Source organism: Palaemon carinicauda, chromosome 38 (assembly GCF_036898095.1).
Source record: "Palaemon carinicauda isolate YSFRI2023 chromosome 38, ASM3689809v2, whole genome shotgun sequence".
NCBI lineage: Eukaryota > Metazoa > Arthropoda > Malacostraca > Decapoda > Palaemonidae > Palaemon > Palaemon carinicauda.
The window spans coordinates 17181572-17195725 of record NC_090762.1 but is presented as its reverse complement, the minus strand read 5'-3'; the positions used below and the strand labels follow the sequence as shown (position 1 = coordinate 17195725).

The 14154-nt window shown below is 35.9% G+C and overlaps 2 long non-coding RNA genes across 2 annotated transcripts in view; one reads left to right on the top strand and one right to left on the bottom strand.

Annotated features, from left to right (window-relative positions):
- Positions 1 to 4278, top strand: part of LOC137630103 (uncharacterized) — a 42904-nt gene extending 38626 nt beyond the window's left edge. The window contains exon 3 of the long non-coding RNA XR_011041656.1: positions 4235 to 4278. This is a non-coding gene — a long non-coding RNA (uncharacterized lncRNA). The remainder of the gene's footprint in view (positions 1 to 4234) is intronic.
- A 650-nt stretch (positions 4279 to 4928) lies between these two features.
- Positions 4929 to 14154, bottom strand: part of LOC137630102 (uncharacterized) — a 63376-nt gene continuing 54150 nt past the window's right edge. The window contains exon 4 of the long non-coding RNA XR_011041655.1: positions 4929 to 5080. This is a non-coding gene — a long non-coding RNA (uncharacterized lncRNA). The remainder of the gene's footprint in view (positions 5081 to 14154) is intronic.

The following is a 14154-nucleotide window of genomic DNA, read 5'->3' as shown; positions in this document are numbered from 1 at the left end:
GCATCCGAGTTGCTACCAATTAGGTATCCCATTCCCTGTAATGATTTCCTACCTTACATCAAGAAATTAGTTTGTAATAAATGGCAACAGCACTGGGATAGTCTAGATGGCAATAAAATGAGGGAAGTAACGAATATCATATCACCTTGGAGGTATAACATGATACCCCGAAAATGGGAGAAGACTCTTTGTCGTCTGCGTATTGGTCACACACGATTGACACACGAGTTCTGCTGAAGGGCCAACACCAACCGTATTGCAAGGACTGTTTAGTACCTTTACCGAATGCCGTAATTTTCATAACTTAAGAAATAGATATCTGTTTGAGGCTCGAGGTGAGGATGGCAGGTTAATCCTTGCCAAGATTCTTGGACATGATGTGTCCTACTATGCGAGCGGAATTTTTAGATTTATTTCAGAAGCAGGTCTTCTGAAAACTATTTAATTATTATAATGATTTCTTAACTTTTATGGTTTTAATTGAATTCTCTTTTATTTTTCATATATGATAAATGCTATCGGCATCAATGACCTTAGATGTCAGGATGCCAGAAAACTTTCAATCAATCAATCAATCCTCGCTCTCAATCAAACTGCCTTTTGACTATCGAAAAACTGGCAAGAACAAAGGGCTTTTCAAGGTGTACCAATGTAAGTGGAACGTGTTCTGAGAATGGTGCAGGATTAACAACATATCCTCTTGCATTACCTCTCTAACTCAACTAGCAGATTTTCTGTTGCATTTAAGAACACACGAGAAGCTAGCAGTATCAACCATCAAGGGATACCGCAGCATGCTAGCCTCCGTCTTCCGTCACAGACATATTGATGTGTCAGGAGACAAGGATCTCTCAGACTTCATAAGATCCTTTGAGACTGTTAAGAGGAAGGACAACCCAACCCCCTCTTGGAATTTGGATGTAGTCCTGTTGTTTTTAACCTCGAGCAGGTTTGAACCTCTCAACAAGGCTTCATGGAAGGATCTTACTAAGAAGACTCTATTCCAGGTTGTGTTGGCGACAGCCAAGAGAATAGTAGAATTGCAAGCCATTAGCAAAAAGGTGGGCTTCAATGGAGAGAATGCAGTCTGCTTTCTACAACTATGTTTTCTCGCCAAGGACGGGAATCCTTCGCAACCATGGCCCAGATCCTTCACCATTCCAGGGTTATCTCATTTAGTAGGACGGGAAAAGGAGAGAGGCCTTTGTCCAGTGAGAGCCCTAGAATTTTATCTGCCGAGGACCAAAAACCGGAGAGGACAGGCAGAAACCTCTGGTGCTCGGTAAAGAAGTCTTCGTTACCCTTGTCAAAGAATGCACTGGTGTTCTTTATAAAGGATTTTTAATAAGAGAAGCTCACCAGAACTGTGATGAGAAAAGCTTTCCAATCCTAAAAGTCAAACCACATGAAGTAAGAGCTGTGGCGACTTTAATGGCTTATAGACACAAGAAGTCTATGAAATCAATTTTGGAAGGGACATTCTGGCGAAGCAAGTCAATCTTCGCAGATTGTTACCTTAAAGAGGTACAGACCCAATATGAGGATTGTTGTTCCCTGGGTCCGTATGTTGCCTCCGGCGTCGTAGTTGGAGAGGGTACTACTGCCTCTAACCTATAACCTTTTATTATATACCTTTGCCTTTTTCTTGAACTTGATATCACAGGTTGTCTGTGAAGGTTGTTGCAACCTTCCACAGTCTGGGATGCAAGTCTAAGTTAGTTTTTATGGAATATGTTTTCAGTGTGTTTTGGGTCAGGTGGTCAGATCATTGTCCATGGCTATGCTAGGATAGCAAGGGTGGTGGTCTAGTCATGTTAAGGTCAAGGACCGTGTGGCAGCCCCACAGAGACTTTTACAGCGCCCTGGGTGGATCACTGGGTCTCTCAAGGAAGGCAGGCAAAGGAGGCAGGATAACTATGAAGCCAGCTTCCTTATCAGGTAGGAACCAGATTATTGGTACAGCTAATTTGTAGCGATTAATAATTATACGAATTCGCGACGGGGTTGCGGTTTTCTAACCCACCACCAATGGTGTCAATCAGCTACATATATTTAACTACCGGGGAAGTTACATATTTAAAAATGTTATTTTCATTTTAAAATGAGATTTTAAATATACTTACCTGGTAGTTACATATATGAAAGGTCCCTCCCTCCTCCCCTCTGAAAACAGGGGCATGGAATTTCTGAGGACAAATGGGAATGGTTCCAGGTACCTGGATAGAGGGAGCACAGGTATGATCACCTGTTTCTATGCATGGTTTTGTGACAAGTGTAGTGTTTATGGCTACCAGCAGTTATTCCTGCACAGAGACGTTCCCCCTGAATATTCGGGATCATCTCCATGATGCTCTTTTTGGAGGACTAGGCCAACGACGACTTCAAAGACCTTCTCTCCAAGAGGATGTTTTTGGCTCCACCTCCAGGCTTTGCTCTTAGGGAGTCCTTCTCTAGAGCCCTTATGCTTCTGGAGCATGCTATCAAGGTTGCTTGTCTTCTTTGTTTGATCTTTCATCTTTGGATGAAGATCCTTGATGCCTCTGGCAACCTTAATTTTAGTCTTTAGGGACCTTCTAGATCTTGCAAGCAACTTGCTGAACATTTTTCAGCTGCAGTCCAGTTGTCAACCTTCGGGGTGTTCTCCTCCAGATACGTCTTCCTAGGAGGATGAACTCTGTCACCTTTGCTGCCCATCCTCACCTACAAGGAAGTTTGCGGAACTTCTAAACCCGCAACGACTTTGAGGGCCTTCTCACCAGGCTGCGTCCTTCTGGAGTTCCTTTTCCAGGGCGTTGTTCCTCATAGCATGGTTTTTTTGCCCACAACACTTCCCTTGGTTTATTTCCTCCGCAACAGTTCCCTTGGCTTTTTTCCTCCGTAACAGTTCCCTTGGCTTTTTTCCTCCGTAACAGTTCCCTTGGCTTTTTTCCTCCGTAACAGTTCCCTTGGCTTTTTTCCTCCGCAACAGTTCCCTTGGCTTTTTTCCTCTGACAGTTCCCTTGGCTTTTTTCCTCCGCAACAGTTCCCTTGGCTTTTTTTCCTCCGCAACAGTTCCCTTGGCTTTTTTTCCTCCGCAACAGTTCCCTTGGCTTTTTTTCCTCCGCAACAGTTCCCTTGGCTTTTTTCCTCCGCAACAGTTCCCTTGGCTTTTTTCCTCCGCAACAGTTCCCTTGGCTTTTTTCCTCCGCAACAGTTCCCTTGGCTTTTTTCCTCCGCAACAGTTCCCTTGGCTTTTTTCCTCCGCAACAGTTCCCTTGGCTTTTCCCCCGCAAAAGTGTCTTTTTCCCGGCAAAAGTTTGCAGGTTCTGTTTTTGCTGCCAGAGTTTGTCAAATTATTATTAAACATTTCTCTCAATGTCTAGAGGTTCCACTATTTTCTATTTTGCTTCAACTCCATTGTTTTGATTAAAAAATTCCAGTGAAAAATTTTCCCCGAAGGCCATCTACATGGTTTTTCCAGTTGACATGGTTTTTCCCTAGTACATCTACCTGGTTTTTTCCCCATTCCTTCTCAATATTTTTCTCAAGTCCATTCAAGGTTTTTGAAGTACATTAAAGTGTTTTTTGTAGTTTATTTTATTTTTAAATATTTTTTGTCTGTCGAGTCAGTTTTTTTTTTTTAATATTTTTTGTCTGTCCAGTCATTTTTTTTTATATATATTTATTGTCTGTCGAGTCGTCTTTTTTTTTTTTTTAAATATTTTTTGTTAGTCCTGTCAGATGTTTTTTCCCAAGTGCATTTAAATTTTTCTTTCAAGGTCAATTGAAATGCCTTTTCAAAAGCGCATGTATATAAAAATAACTCAAAAAATGCATTTATTTCAAAAGCGCATTTATATAAAAAAATTCAAAATCCATTCAATATATTTTTCTAAGTGCATTAAAAAAAATGAAATTCAAATGGGCATTCAATGTTTTTTTCTAAGGCTATTTAAATATTTTTTCAAGGTCCATTCAATATGTGGCATTTTTTCCATTAACATGATTTTATAAGTCCATAAAAAAAATACCAAGTCTATTCTAATGTAATTTGTGGTTTGCTTTTTCATAAATCCATTCAAATTTTTATTCTATTTTTTATTTGTAAATCCATTAAAATGTGATTGAACTTTGAACAAAGTATTGAAGTCCATTTAAAGGGGTTATTTTTCAATTTTCTATAAATGTATAAAAACCATTTTCTTTTTATGGAATTTTGATTCACATGGACTAATTTGTATTTTCTCTTTTACAGGATGTGTTTTATGAAAGCTACATCGCCGAGGAAACATAACATCGCCGAGGAAACATAACATCGCCGAGGAAACATAACATCGCCGAGGAAACATAACATCGCCGAGGAAACATAACATCGCCGAGGAAACATAACATCGCCGAAGAAAAAAAAATATATATGCCGGTCATCCAGGGCAACTATAAAAAAATTCTGGACCCCTCAAAGTTGTTTTGTTTTATTATTATTTTTTTTTATTTTTTTTTTTTTTTTTTTTTTTTGGTGAAACTGTTTCTTTTGAATCTTTATTGTTGTTTAATGAAAATGTTAAATCTTTATTGTAGTTACTTTAATTTAACAAAATTTGTATCACACCATTGCTTTTGGAATTTAATATATTTCTATTACATTCCAACTTTTCGATTATCTAAAATAAAAGATTTTAGATTTGTATTGTTTTCGAACTTGTTTGGATTATCTAGAATAAAATGCTGAACTATATATGCATATTTATTTCTGACATTCTTATTTATTTACAATGAATACCTATTTTATAAACATTGGTTGATTATGAAATACCAAATAAACCAGAAAGGTAGTAGACTATTATAGCTTGGCCAAAACAGGAGGTTGCCTTAGGTTGTCAAATAGTATATATTCCTGAATTACTGGAGATAGTGCGAAAACGCCCTATAAAAATATACACTGCGCCCTATAAAAATATACACTGCTACAGGCCATTGCCCAGCTTCTCTTCTGCTCCAATTTTAATTCTCATCCACCCCGGGCAAGGTTACTCTTACTTTCCGCCACTGCAAGAACTTTCATATATCGGTACTGTCCAATTCTACGGGAGTATTACTGGCACTGTTAAACAAAAAGCAAATGATTATTAACCTGGCATAGACAAATATATGGCTAGACATTACAATAATATAAAACCTCATTTTTACTTTAGCTATTCCAAATGTTCTCGTAACTTCTGCCATTCCAAATGTTCTCGTACCTTCTGGCTCAGTATTCCTAGAGATTATATTCCTTACACTGTTCAACAGAAGACATATGCTGCATATCTGACTAATCAATACAGGAAAGATGAATCTTCAAATTTATACTTGGGCTATTCCTAGTGATTATTATCCTGACATGGATCAACACAAGACAAATACTAAAAATATGGCTAAGCCTACACATTTCAATAATATGAAACCTCAAATTTTTACTTTAGCTACTCCAAATGTTCTCGTGACTTCTGGCTCAGTATTCCTAGTGATTATATTCCTGACACTGTTCAACGGAAGACAAATGCTGAATATCTGCCTAATCAATACAGAAAAGATGAATCTTCAAACTTATACTTGGGCTATTCCTAGTGATTATTATCCTGACATGGCTCAACAAAAGACAAATATTTGGCTACACATTTCAATAATATGAAACCTCAAATTTTTACTTTAGCTACTCCAAATGTTCTCGTGACTTCTGCCAGAGTATTCCTAGTGATTATATTCCTGACACTGTTCAACGGAAGACAAATGCTGAATATCTGCCTAATCAATACAGAAAAGATGAATCTTCAAACTTATACTTGGGCTATTCCTAGTGATTATTATCCTGACATGGCTCAACAAAAGACAAATATTTGGCTACACATTTCAATAATATGAAACCTCAAATTTTTACTTTAGCTACTCCAAATGTTCTCGTGACTTCTGCCAGAGTATTCCTAGTGATTATATTCCTGACACTGTTCAACGGAAGACAAATGCTGAATATCTGCCTAATCAATACAGAAAAGATGAATCTTCAAACTTATACTTGGGCTATTCCTAGTGATTATTATCCTGACATGGCTCAACAAAAGACAAATATTTGGCTACACATTTCAATAATATGAAACCTCAAATTTTTACTTTAGCTACTCCAAATGTTCTCGTGACTTCTGCCAGAGTATTCCTAGTGATTATATTCCTGACACTGTTCAACGGAAGACAAATGCTGAATATCTGCCTAATCAATACAGAAAAGATGAATCTTCAAACTTATACTTGGGCTATTCCTAGTGATTATTATCCTGACATGGCTCAACAAAAGACAAATATTTGGCTACACATTTCAATAATATGAAACCTCAAATTTTTACTTTAGCTACTCCAAATGTTCTCGTGACTTCTGCCAGAGTATTCCTAGTGATTATATTCCTGACACTGTTCAACGGAAGACAAATGCTGAATATCTGCCTAATCAATACAGAAAAGATGAATCTTCAAACTTATACTTGGGCTATTCCTAGTGATTATTATCCTGACATGGCTCAACAAAAGACAAATATTTGGCTACACATTTCAATAATATGAAACCTCAAATTTTTACTTTAGCTACTCCAAATGTTCTCGTGACTTCTGCCAGAGTATTCCTAGTGATTATATTCCTGACACTGTTCAACGGAAGACAAATGCTGAATATCTGCCTAATCAATACAGAAAAGATGAATCTTCAAACTTATACTTGGGCTATTCCTAGTGATTATTATCCTGACATGGCTCAACAAAAGACAAATATTTGGCTACACATTTCAATAATATGAAACCTCAAATTTTTACTTTAGCTACTCCAAATGTTCTCGTGACTTCTGCCAGAGTATTCCTAGTGATTATATTCCTGACACTGTTCAACGGAAGACAAATGCTGAATATCTGCCTAATCAATACAGAAAAGATGAATCTTCAAACTTATACTTGGGCTATTCCTAGTGATTATTATCCTGACATGGCTCAACAAAAGACAAATATTTGGCTACACATTTCAATAATATGAAACCTCAAATTTTTACTTTAGCTACTCCAAATGTTCTCGTGACTTCTGCCAGAGTATTCCTAGTGATTATATTCCTGACACTGTTCAACGGAAGACAAATGCTGAATATCTGCCTAATCAATACAGAAAAGATGAATCTTCAAACTTATACTTGGGCTATTCCTAGTGATTATTATCCTGACATGGCTCAACAAAAGACAAATATTTGGCTACACATTTCAATAATATGAAACCTCAAATTTTTACTTTAGCTACTCCAAATGTTCTCGTGACTTCTGCCAGAGTATTCCTAGTGATTATATTCCTGACACTGTTCAACGGAAGACAAATGCTGAATATCTGCCTAATCAATACAGAAAAGATGAATCTTCAAACTTATACTTGGGCTATTCCTAGTGATTATTATCCTGACATGGCTCAACAAAAGACAAATATTTGGCTACACATTTCAATAATATGAAACCTCAAATTTTTACTTTAGCTACTCCAAATGTTCTCGTGACTTCTGCCAGAGTATTCCTAGTGATTATATTCCTGACACTGTTCAACGGAAGACAAATGCTGAATATCTGCCTAATCAATACAGAAAAGATGAATCTTCAAACTTATACTTGGGCTATTCCTAGTGATTATTATCCTGACATGGCTCAACAAAAGACAAATATTTGGCTACACATTTCAATAATATGAAACCTCAAATTTTTACTTTAGCTACTCCAAATGTTCTCGTGACTTCTGCCAGAGTATTCCTAGTGATTATATTCCTGACACTGTTCAACGGAAGACAAATGCTGAATATCTGCCTAATCAATACAGAAAAGATGAATCTTCAAACTTATACTTGGGCTATTCCTAGTGATTATTATCCTGACATGGCTCAACAAAAGACAAATATTTGGCTACACATTTCAATAATATGAAACCTCAAATTTTTACTTTAGCTACTCCAAATGTTCTCGTGACTTCTGCCAGAGTATTCCTAGTGATTATATTCCTGACACTGTTCAACGGAAGACAAATGCTGAATATCTGCCTAATCAATACAGAAAAGATGAATCTTCAAACTTATACTTGGGCTATTCCTAGTGATTATTATCCTGACATGGCTCAACAAAAGACAAATATTTGGCTACACATTTCAATAATATGAAACCTCAAATTTTTACTTTAGCTACTCCAAATGTTCTCGTGACTTCTGCCAGAGTATTCCTAGTGATTATATTCCTGACACTGTTCAACGGAAGACAAATGCTGAATATCTGCCTAATCAATACAGAAAAGATGAATCTTCAAACTTATACTTGGGCTATTCCTAGTGATTATTATCCTGACATGGCTCAACAAAAGACAAATATTTGGCTACACATTTCAATAATATGAAACCTCAAATTTTTACTTTAGCTACTCCAAATGTTCTCGTGACTTCTGCCAGAGTATTCCTAGTGATTATATTCCTGACACTGTTCAACGGAAGACAAATGCTGAATATCTGCCTAATCAATACAGAAAAGATGAATCTTCAAACTTATACTTGGGCTATTCCTAGTGATTATTATCCTGACATGGCTCAACAAAAGACAAATATTTGGCTACACATTTCAATAATATGAAACCTCAAATTTTTACTTTAGCTACTCCAAATGTTCTCGTGACTTCTGCCAGAGTATTCCTAGTGATTATATTCCTGACACTGTTCAACGGAAGACAAATGCTGAATATCTGCCTAATCAATACAGAAAAGATGAATCTTCAAACTTATACTTGGGCTATTCCTAGTGATTATTATCCTGACATGGCTCAACAAAAGACAAATATTTGGCTACACATTTCAATAATATGAAACCTCAAATTTTTACTTTAGCTACTCCAAATGTTCTCGTGACTTCTGCCAGAGTATTCCTAGTGATTATATTCCTGACACTGTTCAACGGAAGACAAATGCTGAATATCTGCCTAATCAATACAGAAAAGATGAATCTTCAAACTTATACTTGGGCTATTCCTAGTGATTATTATCCTGACATGGCTCAACAAAAGACAAATATTTGGCTACACATTTCAATAATATGAAACCTCAAATTTTTACTTTAGCTACTCCAAATGTTCTCGTGACTTCTGCCAGAGTATTCCTAGTGATTATATTCCTGACACTGTTCAACGGAAGACAAATGCTGAATATCTGCCTAATCAATACAGAAAAGATGAATCTTCAAACTTATACTTGGGCTATTCCTAGTGATTATTATCCTGACATGGCTCAACAAAAGACAAATATTTGGCTACACATTTCAATAATATGAAACCTCAAATTTTTACTTTAGCTACTCCAAATGTTCTCGTGACTTCTGCCAGAGTATTCCTAGTGATTATATTCCTGACACTGTTCAACGGAAGACAAATGCTGAATATCTGCCTAATCAATACAGAAAAGATGAATCTTCAAACTTATACTTGGGCTATTCCTAGTGATTATTATCCTGACATGGCTCAACAAAAGACAAATATTTGGCTACACATTTCAATAATATGAAACCTCAAATTTTTACTTTAGCTACTCCAAATGTTCTCGTGACTTCTGCCAGAGTATTCCTAGTGATTATATTCCTGACACTGTTCAACGGAAGACAAATGCTGAATATCTGCCTAATCAATACAGAAAAGATGAATCTTCAAACTTATACTTGGGCTATTCCTAGTGATTATTATCCTGACATGGCTCAACAAAAGACAAATATTTGGCTACACATTTCAATAATATGAAACCTCAAATTTTTACTTTAGCTACTCCAAATGTTCTCGTGACTTCTGCCAGAGTATTCCTAGTGATTATATTCCTGACACTGTTCAACGGAAGACAAATGCTGAATATCTGCCTAATCAATACAGAAAAGATGAATCTTCAAACTTATACTTGGGCTATTCCTAGTGATTATTATCCTGACATGGCTCAACAAAAGACAAATATTTGGCTACACATTTCAATAATATGAAACCTCAAATTTTTACTTTAGCTACTCCAAATGTTCTCGTGACTTCTGCCAGAGTATTCCTAGTGATTATATTCCTGACACTGTTCAACGGAAGACAAATGCTGAATATCTGCCTAATCAATACAGAAAAGATGAATCTTCAAACTTATACTTGGGCTATTCCTAGTGATTATTATCCTGACATGGCTCAACAAAAGACAAATATTTGGCTACACATTTCAATAATATGAAACCTCAAATTTTTACTTTAGCTACTCCAAATGTTCTCGTGACTTCTGCCAGAGTATTCCTAGTGATTATATTCCTGACACTGTTCAACGGAAGACAAATGCTGAATATCTGCCTAATCAATACAGAAAAGATGAATCTTCAAACTTATACTTGGGCTATTCCTAGTGATTATTATCCTGACATGGCTCAACAAAAGACAAATATTTGGCTACACATTTCAATAATATGAAACCTCAAATTTTTACTTTAGCTACTCCAAATGTTCTCGTGACTTCTGCCAGAGTATTCCTAGTGATTATATTCCTGACACTGTTCAACGGAAGACAAATGCTGAATATCTGCCTAATCAATACAGAAAAGATGAATCTTCAAACTTATACTTGGGCTATTCCTAGTGATTATTATCCTGACATGGCTCAACAAAAGACAAATATTTGGCTACACATTTCAATAATATGAAACCTCAAATTTTTACTTTAGCTACTCCAAATGTTCTCGTGACTTCTGCCAGAGTATTCCTAGTGATTATATTCCTGACACTGTTCAACGGAAGACAAATGCTGAATATCTGCCTAATCAATACAGAAAAGATGAATCTTCAAACTTATACTTGGGCTATTCCTAGTGATTATTATCCTGACATGGCTCAACAAAAGACAAATATTTGGCTACACATTTCAATAATATGAAACCTCAAATTTTTACTTTAGCTACTCCAAATGTTCTCGTGACTTCTGCCAGAGTATTCCTAGTGATTATATTCCTGACACTGTTCAACGGAAGACAAATGCTGAATATCTGCCTAATCAATACAGAAAAGATGAATCTTCAAACTTATACTTGGGCTATTCCTAGTGATTATTATCCTGACATGGCTCAACAAAAGACAAATATTTGGCTACACATTTCAATAATATGAAACCTCAAATTTTTACTTTAGCTACTCCAAATGTTCTCGTGACTTCTGCCAGAGTATTCCTAGTGATTATATTCCTGACACTGTTCAACGGAAGACAAATGCTGAATATCTGCCTAATCAATACAGAAAAGATGAATCTTCAAACTTATACTTGGGCTATTCCTAGTGATTATTATCCTGACATGGCTCAACAAAAGACAAATATTTGGCTACACATTTCAATAATATGAAACCTCAAATTTTTACTTTAGCTACTCCAAATGTTCTCGTGACTTCTGCCAGAGTATTCCTAGTGATTATATTCCTGACACTGTTCAACGGAAGACAAATGCTGAATATCTGCCTAATCAATACAGAAAAGATGAATCTTCAAACTTATACTTGGGCTATTCCTAGTGATTATTATCCTGACATGGCTCAACAAAAGACAAATATTTGGCTACACATTTCAATAATATGAAACCTCAAATTTTTACTTTAGCTACTCCAAATGTTCTCGTGACTTCTGCCAGAGTATTCCTAGTGATTATATTCCTGACACTGTTCAACGGAAGACAAATGCTGAATATCTGCCTAATCAATACAGAAAAGATGAATCTTCAAACTTATACTTGGGCTATTCCTAGTGATTATTATCCTGACATGGCTCAACAAAAGACAAATATTTGGCTACACATTTCAATAATATGAAACCTCAAATTTTTACTTTAGCTACTCCAAATGTTCTCGTGACTTCTGCCAGAGTATTCCTAGTGATTATATTCCTGACACTGTTCAACGGAAGACAAATGCTGAATATCTGCCTAATCAATACAGAAAAGATGAATCTTCAAACTTATACTTGGGCTATTCCTAGTGATTATTATCCTGACATGGCTCAACAAAAGACAAATATTTGGCTACACATTTCAATAATATGAAACCTCAAATTTTTACTTTAGCTACTCCAAATGTTCTCGTGACTTCTGCCAGAGTATTCCTAGTGATTATATTCCTGACACTGTTCAACGGAAGACAAATGCTGAATATCTGCCTAATCAATACAGAAAAGATGAATCTTCAAACTTATACTTGGGCTATTCCTAGTGATTATTATCCTGACATGGCTCAACAAAAGACAAATATTTGGCTACACATTTCAATAATATGAAACCTCAAATTTTTACTTTAGCTACTCCAAATGTTCTCGTGACTTCTGCCAGAGTATTCCTAGTGATTATATTCCTGACACTGTTCAACGGAAGACAAATGCTGAATATCTGCCTAATCAATACAGAAAAGATGAATCTTCAAACTTATACTTGGGCTATTCCTAGTGATTATTATCCTGACATGGCTCAACAAAAGACAAATATTTGGCTACACATTTCAATAATATGAAACCTCAAATTTTTACTTTAGCTACTCCAAATGTTCTCGTGACTTCTGCCAGAGTATTCCTAGTGATTATATTCCTGACACTGTTCAACGGAAGACAAATGCTGAATATCTGCCTAATCAATACAGAAAAGATGAATCTTCAAACTTATACTTGGGCTATTCCTAGTGATTATTATCCTGACATGGCTCAACAAAAGACAAATATTTGGCTACACATTTCAATAATATGAAACCTCAAATTTTTACTTTAGCTACTCCAAATGTTCTCGTGACTTCTGCCAGAGTATTCCTAGTGATTATATTCCTGACACTGTTCAACGGAAGACAAATGCTGAATATCTGCCTAATCAATACAGAAAAGATGAATCTTCAAACTTATACTTGGGCTATTCCTAGTGATTATTATCCTGACATGGCTCAACAAAAGACAAATATTTGGCTACACATTTCAATAATATGAAACCTCAAATTTTTACTTTAGCTACTCCAAATGTTCTCGTGACTTCTGCCAGAGTATTCCTAGTGATTATATTCCTGACACTGTTCAACGGAAGACAAATGCTGAATATCTGCCTAATCAATACAGAAAAGATGAATCTTCAAACTTATACTTGGGCTATTCCTAGTGATTATTATCCTGACATGGCTCAACAAAAGACAAATATTTGGCTACACATTTCAATAATATGAAACCTCAAATTTTTACTTTAGCTACTCCAAATGTTCTCGTGACTTCTGCCAGAGTATTCCTAGTGATTATATTCCTGACACTGTTCAACGGAAGACAAATGCTGAATATCTGCCTAATCAATACAGAAAAGATGAATCTTCAAACTTATACTTGGGCTATTCCTAGTGATTATTATCCTGACATGGCTCAACAAAAGACAAATATTTGGCTACACATTTCAATAATATGAAACCTCAAATTTTTACTTTAGCTACTCCAAATGTTCTCGTGACTTCTGCCAGAGTATTCCTAGTGATTATATTCCTGACACTGTTCAACGGAAGACAAATGCTGAATATCTGCCTAATCAATACAGAAAAGATGAATCTTCAAACTTATACTTGGGCTATTCCTAGTGATTATTATCCTGACATGGCTCAACAAAAGACAAATATTTGGCTACACATTTCAATAATATGAAACCTCAAATTTTTACTTTAGCTACTCCAAATGTTCTCGTGACTTCTGCCAGAGTATTCCTAGTGATTATATTCCTGACACTGTTCAACGGAAGACAAATGCTGAATATCTGCCTAATCAATACAGAAAAGATGAATCTTCAAACTTATACTTGGGCTATTCCTAGTGATTATTATCCTGACATGGCTCAACAAAAGACAAATATTTGGCTACACATTTCAATAATATGAAACCTCAAATTTTTACTTTAGCTACTCCAAATGTTCTCGTGACTTCTGCCAGAGTATTCCTAGTGATTATATTCCTGACACTGTTCAACGGAAGACAAATGCTGAATATCTGCCTAATCAATACAGAAAAGATGAATCTTCAAACTTATACTTGGGCTATTCCTAGTGATTATTATCCTGACATGGCTCAACAAAAGACAAATATTTGGCTACACATTTCAATA